Source organism: Camelus dromedarius, chromosome 1 (genome assembly GCF_036321535.1).
Source record: "Camelus dromedarius isolate mCamDro1 chromosome 1, mCamDro1.pat, whole genome shotgun sequence".
In the NCBI taxonomy this organism is placed as follows: domain Eukaryota; kingdom Metazoa; phylum Chordata; class Mammalia; order Artiodactyla; family Camelidae; genus Camelus; species Camelus dromedarius.
Genome location: NC_087436.1, coordinates 61,299,249 through 61,314,272, shown reverse-complemented (window position 1 = coordinate 61,314,272; position 15,024 = coordinate 61,299,249). Strand labels below are relative to the sequence as shown.

Genomic DNA, 15,024 nt, shown 5'->3' with positions numbered 1-15,024 from the left:
CTCACTGGTAACCTTAAGTTTGTTTTCTATGTCTATGAGTCTGTTTCTGTTTTGAAAATAAGTTCATTTGTCTTTTTTTTAGAGTCCACATACAAATGTTATCATATGGTACTTTCCCTTCTCTTTCTGGCTTACTTCACTTAGAAGAACATTCTCCAGGTTCATTCTTGTTGCTGCAAATAGCATTATTTTATTATTTTATGGCTGAGTAGTATTCCATTGTATATATATACCACAACTTCTCTATCCAGTCATCTGTCAATGGACATTTAGGTTGCCTCCATGTCTTGGCTATTGTAAATTATGCTGCTATGAACATTGGGGTGTATGCGTCTTTTTGAATTAAGGTTCTCTCTGGATATATGCCCAGAATTGGGATTGCTGGATCATAAGGTAAGTCTATTTTTCAGTTTTTTGAGGAATCTCCATACTGTTTTCCATAACGGCTGCACCAAACTACATTCCCAACAGTGTAGGAGGGCTCCCTTTTCTCCACAGCCTCTCCAGCGTTTATTGTTTGGGGACTTTTGAATGATGGCCATTCAGACTGCTGTGAGGTGATACCTCATTGTAGTTCTGATTTGCATTTCTCCGATAATTAGTGGTACTGAGCATTTTTTCATGTGCCTGTTGGCCCTTCATACATCTTCACTGGAGAATTGCTTGTTTAGGTCTTCTGCCCATTTCTGGTTTGGGTTGTTTGTTTTTTTTTTTTTCTTGTTAAGCTGTATGAGCTGTTTATATATTCTAGAGATTGAGCCCTGTCAGTCTCATCTTTTGCAAATATTTTCTCCCATTCCGTAGGTTGTCGTTTTGCTTTTCTTATGGTTTCCTTTGCTGTGCAAAAGCTTACTAAGTTTAATTAGGTCCCATTTGTTCATTTTTGCTTTTACTTCTGTTGCTTGGGTAGATTACCCTAGGAGAACATTGCTGAGATTTATGTCAGAGAATGTTTTGCCTATATTTTCTTCTAAGAGGTTTATAGTGTCTTCTCTTAGCAATCTTAGTTTTGATCCCAGAAAACAGAGATCATGCTGATATAGAATCTCCAGAACCTGACAGTCTTTCATCTTCATACTGATCATATGTCAGCACTTAGTACAGTACCTGGCAAATTAGACATTTAAATAATATTTGCTGACTGATTAATAACTTTGTAGTTATTCATTGTTGAATTCATGACTAAAGTTCAAACCCAGGCTAAATTCCCCTATCATTTGACCTATTTCCTATTTCTAGACCACATGCCCAATAATCAACTGATTTATGTTCATCATCATCATTAAATACTAATGTTTATACAAACAAAATATAGTTTGAAACTTAAATATGCTAAAAACAAAAAGTAAACATAGAAGACTATTCCAACTTGCAAATGTGTGGTGTTCCAAAAGATTGTATGTAAACTAGGGATGAGATCCTGAAACATGTATTTTAAAGAAGTAAAAGGAGGAAGAAAATGAAGAGAAAAGAAAAAGAAAAAGAAAATACTGTTTTCACTAAAAAGTGACTGGCAAAGTATTTCCTTTGTGTTGGTGAGGCATGTTATAAAGAACATGATAAAGGAAAAAAAAGGAAGAAACTGTTTGCATTTCTGGCTCTATGACCTTGGGTTAAATCAATTCCCAGGGCTGAAAAACAAGACACCATTTATTATGCTGTTTATATAGGGAACATCAGGCCCACTTCAGAATGCTGGGAATCCAAATCCCAGTTCTTAAAACAGCCACTTGCCAGGTAAGAAGGAAATTTGCTCCCCATTCAGTGTGACTGAAAGAAAGTTCTCATTAATCCTGAAGACAGTACCTGCTAACATTCCTACTCAGTCACTTTACCAAAGTACAAAAGAAACTTTCCTAATCAATGCAATCAGGAAAATTAAGTATAAAAGTTGGTTCAAGCAGAAAGCCATTTAAAAATACATACCTTAGGTATTTTACTTAAACTCCAAACATGCATGTATACATTGCCACTGCCTGAACTTCCTCAAAGTTCTTTTTGTATAAACCACTCCTAAAATGCATCCTTTACAATTTGTAGCTTTGGTATCTTTAACATGCAAAACATTAAGACACTTGAAAAGCACTCTGACTGCATAAGTCTTCTTGATTTTTACAATGTTTTAATCATACTCCAGTTTTTCCAAAACATATCATCATTTTTCAAAGAAATAACTCTCATAATTTACCCATAAGATATATAACATATTTTAATAATATTGCATAATTACAAGTACAATAGACAGAAGTAGTTTTGGGAACAATAGATTTGCTAAGTATATAGCTCAACTTCTGAGAGCAGAAGGACCTGGGCAAACTAGAGAGTAACCTACTAACTAGAAGTGTCCAGTCAAGCATCTTATACAGAGGGCACAGAGAGTTCTGGTTCATCTGGTAAATCAGTTTTCAAAAGTTCCTACTATATTTATATCAATGATGAGCCTCATAGGACAGCATTTCTGATTGCTAACCCCTTCTTCCCAATTCTCCATTGACTGTACATTGATAACACTATCTGTATTCGTTTCCTAGGGCCGCCGTAACAAATTATCACGAACTGGGCTGCTTCAGCCAATAGAAATGTATGCTCTCACAGTTCTGGAGGCCAGAACTCAAGGTGTCAACAGGGCCATGCTCCCTCTGAAGGCTCTAGAAAAGAACCCATCCTTGCCTCTTCTGACATCTGGGCTCCCAGCAACCCTTAAGAGTTCCTTAGCTTGTGGCACCATAATTCCAACTCTGCCTCTGTCTTCACAAGGCTGTCTTCCTTCGGTGTTTGTCTGTGCATCTTCAAATGGCTTTCTTACAAGGACATCACTCAGTGGTTTAGGGCCCACCCTAAGACCATCTGGGTTCATTGTAACAACTAATTACATCTCCAAACAGACTATTTTCAAAAAAGTTCACATTTTTATGTTCCTGGGGAGGGGGTGTAAATTTTTGGTGGACACTGTTCAACCTGTTACATCACACTCTGACAAGTCCTCTCAACTCTAGGCCTCAAACATGCTATTTTTCTCTTCTAGAAACTTCCCTCCCTCATTCTATAACATGGTAAATTCTCACATTCTTCACTACTTAGCTCAAATATCACCTCCTCCTAACTGCAGTGCCCAGATGGGTTAGGTGCCCTTCCTGGCTGCTCCCTCAGAGCCCAGTCATTGCCTCCTTAATATTATACATTTCACTATTCTGACATTGCCTGTTTTCCTTTTCTGTCTCCACCATGATACCTACTTATTCAACAACTATGGAGGGAGCACTTCCTAAGTGCCTGCACTATGCTAGGGGCTAGGGAAACAATAAGGGCTAAGACACAAGTTCCTGCCTATTTTTTTTTTTTTTTTTGAGTAAAGGTAGATTTATTTAAAGCTACAAGAGAAAGGTCACAAGGTGTGGAGGTTGGGTGTTCAGATTAGAATAAAAAAATATGGAACGCTTCACAAATTTGTGTGTCATTCTTGCATAGGGCCCATGCTAATCTTCCCTGTATCGTTCCAATTTTAGTATAGTGCTACCAAAGCGAGCACAAGTTCATGCTTTATGAAGGGTAGAATGTTTCAAGTATTTCAAGGTAAGGAGTATACATTTGATTTTGAATATCCAGAGCCCAGCATACTATCTCAGATGTACCTTAGGCACTCAATAAACATCAGTTGAGTGAATTAATGAGTAAAAATGTCTGAGGTCAAAGCAAATACTAGTGGGCAGGATGGGACAGCTGGAGGATACAAATTTTTTGCCTGCAATAAAATTTTTCAGGGACTCAAGACACAATAAGAAAATGCACTGCCTCCTTTTTACTTAAACTATTCAAGCAAAAATCCATTCATAGGAAGTTGGTTACATGGTTTCTAAAGTACTTTCCAATTCTAAGATTTCTTTTATTCTCTGATAGATTAAATGATGGAGAGATCATTTATTTCTCAATTTTTTTCTTTTTTCCTAAAGAGATTAAAACAGTAGAACTGCTGCCAGCCTGGGTCTCTGAATGACTAACTGGAGAAGAGGCTCCTTGGTCACTATCAACTACCATTAGTGAATAAAAATCAAATTTCTATTGTGTTTGAACCACTATACATTTGGGATACAACAGTTAGCACATCCTAAATATTATAACTACTATCTTATCCATTTTATACATGAGGGAACCTGAGCTCAAAGAGCACAAGCTTAAGGTCAGGACTAGTGGTAAATGTTAACGCAGAGATCTGAAACCCTTGTCTAATTCCAAACTCTGAGCTATTGATCTTTATACTCTCTTGCCTCCCCGACTGTCAAAAGCTACATATTTACACTTATGAGATGATTTCCACTCTGACTTACTGGAGAATATTGACTGCAACTACTAATTAGAGGTTTAAAGTTGTACTGTTTTCAGTTATACTTAGTTTAGTTTTTATGCATCCAAAGTTGATAAATGCTTTCAGAAATCATAACTTTAATTCACAGTTACAAAGTTGTCCTGTAGCAAGTCCTTTGAAATCAGATGTGCACAGTAATGAGACATGAAAAGTGGCATGCGGAAATAAATTAATATTTCTTTTGACAGACACAAAAATGAGTTGCATCACTTCTGAATGAAATCCATAAAAAATTCAAGTACAGATGAACCATTGTCAAAGGGCTGTAGATTTTCGTTTCACATGCACTAGGAAAAAAATCAAAGATTTCCCAAGTGAAAATGCAAAGTCAGGATGAAGATTTCATGAAAGATCTTATCAGAAATTATTTCAGAGATTTTGCTTTTCTAAGCATCTTAAAATGTAAGATCACATTCCAGACAATGATGTGCTTTGTCCTAAATTTGTGACTCTATGGTTTTTCCATACAAATTGCATATGATGTGCCCATGTGGAAACTAATTTGCGTTGTCTGCAAAAATAGTATTATCAATTCATATGGAAGACTTGGGGAGCCTTTCATTATCTGTGTAGGTTCTCACATCTTTAATGTAGTATAAGTCACAGAATTGCTGAATTTTGAAAAAAGACAGTAATAAAAAAATAATGTTGGCTAACAAAGTCTACCATAGTGATGGATAGGAAGAGCATTGCTCAAATCTCTTTAATTCACTGTACGAGTTTTATTGTGTGCCCATTTCTGATGGTCTTTAGATACACAATTGAACACTGCTCTTCAGAGAATTTTCCTCTTTTTTGCTTCATTTTATTCTCTTGCTTCTTAAATAAGTTAATTTACTGCTGAGACTTACATGCATCACATTCCAACCTGAAATACAGTAAATGTGAAAAAAAAAAATGGAACCACTGAATGGCAGATGGAGATTATAGGTTCTTTTAGGTAAAAGTTGGGGAAGGAATTGTCTTTTTATTCTTTTATATTTAAAAGGGTGCTACAGCTTTGGAACATATTTCCAGATGCAAAATTAACATCATAGAGAAACACCAGGTTCACAGTTTTTATATTTAATGCCAACTCTTCTGTATGCTGTGAGTAGCCGTACCTTTTAGCATTTAAGAGATAAAGCTCTGCGTTAAATTTTCCAATTATTACCTGTCTGGTACAGTTGCAACAGGACCATATCAAGTATTTGAGTTTTACTAGGGAAACGTAATTACAGTTTGAAAAATAGTAGAAAATGCATTCCTATCACATCCTTAGTGGCAGTTTATATGCTAAAAAGAAAAACGCTTAGGGCCTAATTCATAAGAGCTTTATGCTTCATTTACATTTTTCTGTGCAGTTTACTTGGAAAAGAGCATAATGCATGTTTTTCAAGTAAAATATGCCATTTTGGAATTCATTCAACTTGCTTTCCATTGTCCTCATTGAGGGCCAACTGTTCTTTTCTACAATCCTGAAGGGCACTAGTAAATGGAGTGGGTGGAAAGCCCTCAATATTAACTAGAAGAAATGCCTAAAACCGTTGTACAGATTATTTAGAAAATTTACAGCAGTCTCCAGCAGTCAAGCCTTGGAAAGCTCATTGTGTTTTTACTATGCAGACTGTTTTCCAAGCCCTTTGTATAGGATATTGAACAAATTACATGACAATACAGATATTTTTTGAGGGCTGCTTAGAATTCACAACAAGATTTTGACCATTTCCTGGCTAATCTAAGTTCTCTGACTTAGTTCAGTGTTTCTCAAATTTTCATTTCTTAAAATGTGGCCTCTAGGTTAGCAAGTATCGGAATCAACTGACATTCTTGCTAAAAATGATTTCTTAGGCTCTATAACAGTGTTTCAAAATTTTTGAATGGAGACCTGTAATTTTAATTTTACAAGTTGTTCAGATGATTCTTACACAAATCTCAGGATTTAAAACCTCATGATTGAGTTTTGGACTAAAACAATCAACAGGGAGTTCACTTTTAGGTAGAGTCACACACTCTTGTTCAATGATCAATGATTTGTTAAACCAAGTTTATTAGCTGGTGTAAGATCAATGTGCAGGAGGCCAAAATCACATTTGCAAGAGACAGCAATTTGATCCCAAGAACTAAGTCATAACCCATGAGGGTCTAATCTATGACCCTCAGTCTTTCCTGCTTCTGCTGGCTTTCAGGCTCTCCAAAATTACGCAAAGAAAAGGCCAGGCAAAAAACATTTCTCACATTGTTCACTGACACACTGGAAAATGAATATTGCAGACAATCAACCAGCTATTTATTCTACACACTATCAAAACCACAGGGCCAATTTTCTTCACCAATGAATTCACTGAATTTACAGAGTGGTTTTGGCCTCACGATGAGACCACCATAGCCTGTTATCAGAGAAAATTTGGGAGTTGGCTCCACCGTTTAGAGTAACGATTTTAATACATTCAGTGGAAGAAAGCCATAGACCTTGACAAATTTTGCTAAGTCTACTCCAACTTAAAGCTGAACACTTAATACTTCCTAACTGATTGATAAAAGAAAAACCTATGTAGTAGGAATCCCTAAGTGTCACCGACATCTGATTTGCCTCTCCTTCCTGGCACAGAGGAAGATGATACTTCCTTGCCCAGGTAAGCAGAAATATGTGTCACTTCCCGGACAAAACATTTAATTGCCAGTATGGACTTCCCAGCCCAGTCCCTCCCTGCTACAATGACCAGGGAGATCTGTGTTCCTTAGGGTGCAGTCACAGGGTGATGCACATTCATCATCCCAGACCACTGAGTCACCCCAGAGTCACCTGGATTTGCAGTTCACCTTTGTAAGCAAGAAGCAAAAATTTCTTCTGTTAAGCCACTGAGATATGGGAGTTGTTCATTAACACAGCATAACTTATCCTACCCTGGTTAACATAACATAACATAGCCTGGTATATGAAGGCTAACATATCTACACGTTAACCTCAGCAAAAAGAACCCAATAGACTGGTATCTGGCAGAAAAGTCTTGATGACCAAACAGCTCCTTTTCAAAGAACACTTCATCTTCACGTTCACTGAAAGAATATCAGTCTCCAGGTGGCAATGAAATATTCTGAAACCTTTTCTGGGTCAAGGAAGGCTTTTGGGATCCAACTCAGAAGAGATTAAGATCTCAAATGAGATCACGTATGCTAAAGTGTTCTGTTTACTACACAAAGCCATACAAAGAGGAATCGGCTTGACAAAGAGCCTGTTTAGACTGTACTTAAGTTCTCACATTGTAAAGTGAGCACTCCATCATCCTGCTTTCCATTGGAGGGTTTTTTGTTTTGATATTTAAAAGAGAATAAAATTTGCTGGATAAAAGGGGATCCACATGTTATGAAATCAGAGTTGTACTTCCTGTTTTGCCACTATTATCTACATTTGTAGCCATGCATTTTCTTCAAGATATGTCTATTAAGCACTGGCTGACAGCACGATGGGAAGTGCTGTGAGAGGCAAAGAAGAGGAAGTATCCTTTACGGGCCTCCAGTTTCATCATCTGTGCAATACAATTAACAGCTTCTAATCTCCCTCATGTTTCTACCCAGAAAAATCTGAGCAAGAGTGCTATCATTTCTACTAAGTGCTATCTTTAGAAGGGGGTCTGATAACAATGGGGTTTGGTCAGAATCTTGAATATTCAATTTTTATCCCTGGAAATTTCTTTGAATGAGGTAGCTTTTCTTTAGAAAAGTGGTAGGGATTAATTAAGTATAGATACCTGGATAAGGAAAGAGTTAATATAAGTATTAAAATCCTTAACTCACCATTACAGCTCTAAAAAAAGAGAGAAAAGACTTTTCTAGGCTTTTCTAAGAAAGAAAGACCATTATGCTGTTTTCTTCTGTATCAGTTTGCCTTAAATGGGTGCTGTTTCCTAAGCTTAATAAGGGTCCTATTCCTTCTTTACCCTTACAGTCCATTATTGTGGGGGTTGCTTTGAGACGTCACCGCAAACATCTGTAAGATGATAGGAGCTCTCGTCATTCTGAGATGTAGATTTTAGCCATCTAAAATTACCCAAATGAAACAGATGTTGCAAATGTGAGTCCTTATTAGAATGTTTTCTTCTCATTACCCAGCAGAAAGCTGTGTTCCTCACATTCCAGTCACATTCCAGTCACACATAGAGGGCCGCCTAAAAAAGCTTGGGCTGAGCCTGCTGCCCATGTCTCTTTCTGCAGGACCTCTGGGCACCCAAGGACCTCTGGTTTGCATCACTGACATAATACAAAAAGCCATACCGGAAGCAGCCAATGAAGACCCAAGAACAGGACTGCCAGGTCCACTCAGTACCCAGCCCCCCATCATATGTTACTCAACGTAAATCTGCAACCATTGTAACCAGGAGGCTAGTGACACATGAGGCTGTTTAATGAAAAATTGGGGGAAATTGACCCTTTAAGCATGCTGTTAGCACTATATGATTGGCGTTCATATAATGGAACTTTCTTCTGTTTGTGGTGAGTAGATCTCTTTATAATACAAAAAAGGGGGGGAGAGAAAAAGGAAAAAGCTATCTGGAGACATATTCTGATAAATGATCCATACCATTTCCCTTCCTCCTTTCTGTATCCTCCTGGCATGTATGTTTCATATTCCAGAATTAATTCACTCAATAAATACTGAATGCTTACTGTGTGCTGGGCATTATTCTGGTTACTGAGGAAACAGCAGTGGAAAACACAAAGTCCCAGTTCCCATTGAGCTAATACTCTAGTGGGAGACAGGCAATTGTAAAAATAGATATATAGTATAATGTTGGGGATACACATGCTTAGAACAAAATAAAGCAGGATAAAGGGAAAGAGAATGAAAATGGCTCCAATTTTCTGTAGAATAATAAGGACAAGCCTCACTGAAGAGGTGATCTGGAAGAGAAAAAGAAATGAATGAAGTGAGGGAATGAACCATGGGAAAACCTGGGATGAGAGTTCTGGGCAGCAGGAACAGCAGGTGAAAGGACCTGAAGGTGGGAGCAAGCTTGGTGTTTGAGGGACAGCAAAGCTATGAAGGCAGCTGGAGCAGAAGGATAAGGAGAGTTACAGAACATGAAGCCAGAGATACCTTTCCACATCGGCTTGTGCCACTAGGAGGACTTTGGATTTTGTTCTACATGTGATGAGAAGCTATTGGAAGGTCTGAGCAGGTGAATATATGATCTGGTTTTTTAAAGGTCATTCTGGCTGCTATTTAGGAATGGTCTGATGGGGCAAAGCTACAGAGACTAATTGGGAAAGAGAAAGAAATCAGAGTTCTGTTACTGACGGTGTGTGGGGATCACAAATCTCATCCACCTTCTCAGATTCCCATCACTGCCTACTTCTTTCTTTCTGGAGGTTGATACCCACCTATACCAGCTAGCCCCTCCACTTTACTTACTCCACTCCACTTTTACTTAGAGAAATTGGGGCCAGAGGTTGTCTAGGTCCTTCATGAAGGACAGTCCAAGCCTGGATTAAACATGTAAAGATTTTACAGGGGGAATGCCTATGTGAAAGGAGATAGAGGGAGCTGGAGAGGGTGAGGAGAGCTGTCAGACAACAATGTAAGTCTGACACTGAGTGAAGGAGACAGGAGAGGGTTGAGTGAAAGCCTCCTAGAATGCCATGCAGTCCACCAAATGTTCGACAAAGTATCAGTTCTTGAGCCAGAGCTGGCCAATAAAGGAGTCCTGTGCCTACCAAGATGGGATCTGTATTAGTATCCCTGCCAAATTCAGTCATTGAAAGGGAGCAGTCTACAGGAAGCACTGACTAGTACAAAGACAGGATAGATTCCAAAGCTCAGCAGTTGACGACCTCAGTGAAGGACAGACCCCCTTTAGTAGGACATAGGCCGGCACATTATCAAAGCTGCCACAAAAGGTTAATAGAGAAAATGAAGGGTCAAGGGATAACTTTTTTTTTTTAAGGATGGCAGATGTCCCAGTACAGAGGGTCATAATGAAGCAGAAGAGGGAAGGGAAAATGGCAGAAGCAAGAGTGATTCAACTATGGTAATGCGGTAGAATTGTGTGATTCACTGCCTATACATGAAGAAGAAAACATGAAGTGTTTATTGTAATGTTTAAAAAGTGGACCCCTCAAACTTAATTTTCTACACACATGTCATATACATCTATCCATATTTTCATGTACCTCACTGATCGTGACATAAGCATGCTCACCTGGCTGGTACAGCAGTGGCAAGCAGGGGCAGCTGTATCGAAGACCACTATACCCAAGGGACTGAGCTGCTCCCATTCACTCACATCCAAACTCACTTTGATATATCAGCGGGTACCTTCAAGTTGCCTTGAAAGGAGATATTACCCACATGTGCCTAGAAAGAATTGGGTAAAGAGTAAAAAGTTATTGCTGGTCATTGTTCAGATTTAATGTGAGAATCTGGTGCACAAAAGGTAGGTATGGAGGTTTGGCTCCAGCATCAGCATTTTTTTAACTCTCCAGTGATTATAATGTGTAGCCAGGATCAAGAACCAGTGTGCTAAAAGAGTGAAGGAAAGGAAACAATTTATTCCAAATAGAGAAGTGAATCATATTTTTTATGATACACTTGAGTTGGGTCTTAAAGTAGGATTTCAGTCTAGAAAATGAAGCAAAAGAGGGTCCTAATGTTGAAAGAAAAACATGACAATTAAAAAAAACACAACACTCCACGAAAGGAACGTGAATGGTAAGCTTAGCAAATGCTGAGTGTTCCTTGAGGTTAAGACACCAAGCGCAAGAAGGGGTATAATGAAAGGTAAGTGCAGAGAGGGGTCAGATTATCAATGAGAGGTTCAGTCTATAAGGCCAAGTAACCTTTCGCAAAGTCACAAAATTAAACACCAACTAGAATTCTGACCCTATGAAATCATGGGGAATCTTATCCAGATAATCTTTCATCTAATAAAATCATGTCATGTCTCACTCTCACTAATTCAACATGTGAAGAGATTTTTTAATAGCTCTTCACTTTGAATCATTTTCCTAAATATTCCTAACTGAACTGAATTGGAGTAACACATCAGGAATAAATGGGGTCAATAATCCTGTAGGCAAAGTATCTGTAGGTGCAACAATGCAACAGCCTTTACCAATTATTGTTAAAATGTGTGCTTCTGGCTTATCTATACTGACTTTAGGTCATCAAGGAAAAAAATATGAAAACACCAATTTTAAAATATACATATTTCTGTGTCCTCATATGCTTTTTCAGCTCCACTGAAGAGCAACCATGGTTCAGGTAATACCAACCTGGGAAAATCTACAATTTATATACATACCTTTAGAATGATTTTGAGTCTCTGCATAGAATTTATCTTCCTATTTATAATTTTTCTTCAATTAATATTAAAATTAGTTTGCATTTTTCCTGAATATATATCATAAATGGCATGGAGAATGCAGACTGGCAACACCCCTATGCCAAATGGAGGGTCATCTTGCTATTTCCACTTCCCCAGTTAATCTACAAAATGAGTATTTCACAGGTGGATAAAATCAGAGCTGATCATATATGATGGACCAGGAGGACTGTGTTCTATCTTCATAATCCAGAATAAGAAGAAAAGAAAGGGCTCAGATTTCTTTGCAAAATATTTAGATTCAAAAGAACCAACAGAATTTCTCTGAACAGTTTAACATGCAGTACTGATGCATGGAAGACACTTTACATCCCCAAATCAAAGCTCTGGGTAGAATGAAAAAGAGTTCCACTCTGAGCTCAGTTATTTGTGGATACTATGAAAACAGGAGCTCAATGTCCTGCTTTCATAACGTGTCTAAAAGCGCTGATACTGTTTCTAATATTATTCATTAACTAAGAACATACAAAGATTAATGCAAAGGCCTGACTTGAAAATGGACTTGCTATCTGAGAGGGAACGGAAATGCACTCAGAAGAGACACTGACACCTTAGGATTTTGTGGGAAGTGATAACGCCTAAAAGAAGAAAATCAGCTCCAGCTTTCATGCTTTATTTTTGTCAAACAGGTTTTCAGGTTGACACTACTGGACATTGGCAGATTGCTCCTTTCTGCTGCCTCCCACCTTTACCCTTGAGTCTGTTCCACCTCCTTCCCTTGGGTCTGAATCTGGTTTGCCTCGCTGAGACCAGGGCCATTGAACAGGGAATGGGACTAATTCTGCCTCAGTGTGCACCCAGAATGGCACTATCATCTCCATATGGGACAAAGCATCAGAATCACCAGAGAAAGAAGGCCAAGGAAAGCAGAACTGGGCAAGCAAGAAAAACTATTTCTTTCTCTTTCTTTAACTTCTCCACAACAAAAGCCACTTTCCTTCAATATCTAGAGCTGTGTCTAATATTTTCTGTTGCTTGCATTTCTCAAAAGGTAAATTTAGTTCTCTTATCTCTGGCTCCCTTCCACTCTCCTCTCCCCAGGTAAGATGGAGATCAAAGATCTTTCTTTCTTTCTCTCTCTCTCCTTCTTTTTTAAACATGGAAAGATGAACCAAACAGAGCTTAGAGGTCCATTAAAATCCCCAGCAGCCCACTGAGTCAATAACATACAAAGCAACTTTGATTTATGTGTGGCCTGAAATGCTGCCTTGGAAAAACAATGTGTATTTTCAGAATAAATATATTTAAAAAATACATTCTGGTTGATACATCTTAACCATCTTTATTGATGTCTATAAGCAACACATATGCCAAAAGAGATAGACAAGTTGAAAAGACCAACCAGTTGGGAAGAGGTACTTCACAATACTGGAATGGATACAGGACTTAGTAACCAAACATTATAATTTCGGCTTTATTACCATTCCCTTGATTAGAATCTTTTCGTATTAAGGTAAACAAAGTGCTTTGTCTCACAGGAATCTTTTTATTTTTATTAATTTGAAACTATGTTTCAAAAGCTTTGGATCCTGTAAATTTATCTTTGAAATTATCAGTCCTGTCATGAAACTAATTTTTATTATATTAGGCCATAAAAGATGGCCTACTAGTTTTTCTGGGTCCCTTGGAACATAAGAGGTGGAAAACGATGGGGACATTGGGAAGGCATGCATTAAGTGCTCTGGGGCATCAACTCATAGCACCAGGCCCAGAAGACCTAAAAGAATACACTTGTCCACCAGAGATCCTACCTAATGACTCCCAAGGAGTAGTTTACATGGCCTAGGATTTATTTTAGAAAAATCCTACAGCCAGGTGCCTCTTCTCATGGACTCCTAGAAATCCATGGATATGTTTTTGGAAAATCTTTAGCTGTTATGATTATGTACTGCATGTTTTCTTTTCAGTGATCTTTCAAAAACAGTATGAGAAAATTCTGGATTATCTGGGTGCCCCTTACAATTGAGGGGATAACCTAAGTGGGGATAACCTTAAGTGGCGGCAGTTAACTTTCAATGCAAGGCTTCTCAAACCTCCTGAGGTCCACATGTGGATGGTACTAGGCAAGCTCAGGTGTGGGTGCCATGGATGTGGTCAAAAGCTGAGAATCAACAGACAGCATTTCTCTTCCTATTCTTCAGTCTTGGTAAGTTCCAAACTAACAGGTTTCCTCTTCAAAACATTCTTTCAAGGCCAGTGAGGATATCTCTTGTATTCCATGATCAAAAATCAAGGCAAATGTTTCTTAATTAATCTGCTTCCATACTGCACATTAAGCGCAGAGCAAGATCCTTTGGCACTTCATTCCTGGTTCTTCATTTTTATCCCCCATTTCAGGTGTGCTCTGTCACTGGCATTGACTAGACCACAGCTCTCAGACTGGCACAGCCAGACCCTGTGCTTCAGGAGGTATTAAGAAATCCTTGCTAGTGCCTAGAAAAAACTCAGAAGAGACTCGGGCTATCAGATAACATCCCAGTGATGCGTACCGGTTATCAGTATTCAGAGACTGTGGAATGAAATTCCAGTCAGAGCAAATTCACCCTGACTTATGAATTTTCTGGAGGTTATTAGGATGAACCAAACTGGGAAGAAGTGATTGAAAAAAAGCTTCTAATATCCCTCCACCAGAATAAAATGCGTAAGCCAGCTGAAAACAGGGAGTTGATTTCCCAGACGATTCCTTGGATTGATTTAGATGCAGGCATCTCACATCTCATACAGTTCTGATTAATATCCACTTTATCTCCCTCTGTTGCTCACTTTCTCACAGATGAATTAAATAATGCCTACCTGTGCCACCCCAAGTCCTGCAGGAGCACAACCTGATTGCTCAGAAGTGGTCTATTATGGTGAGCATGGAAAGCAATCATAATAAATTACCACTTTTAACTCCATCACACACACACACACACACACACACACACCAACGCATCCTCTCCCTTCCCACTGCAGCCTCACAGCAGCCCTCATGACTCAATAGGCCAATTAAGTAACGTGATATAAACATGCAGGTTGAAAATGAGCCATCTCTCCTCAGAGCTGCCTGCAAATCGAACAGCGCTTTATTTCATTTGCAGTCGGGGCAATTAACCCAGATACTGTCAATATCAGACACTTTTGTGACCTTCAACACTGCAGGTAAAACCACTCTTTCCTGACCCTCCTCGTTCCCTTTCTCCCCTCTGCCAACTCTTCCTGTCTTAGCTGTTACACATTCCCGCTAGGTATTTCTCTTTAACCAAATCAGCTCTTTGATGCATGTCTCTCTCACTGCTTTCTCTGTTTCTGACTTCCATG

The 15,024-nt window shown here is 38.6% G+C and overlaps 1 long non-coding RNA gene and 1 other non-coding gene across 2 annotated transcripts in view; both read right to left on the bottom strand.

Annotated features, from left to right (window-relative positions):
* The window catches only part of LOC135322119 (uncharacterized), a 620,983-nt gene that overhangs the window by 604,411 nt on the left and 1,548 nt on the right, over positions 1-15,024 (bottom strand). The gene's annotated exons all lie outside the window — the stretch shown is intronic.
* Positions 3,424-3,528, bottom strand: LOC116149132 (U6 spliceosomal RNA). The gene has a single exon (XR_004132746.1). It is a non-coding gene; the product is annotated as a U6 spliceosomal RNA (small nuclear RNA).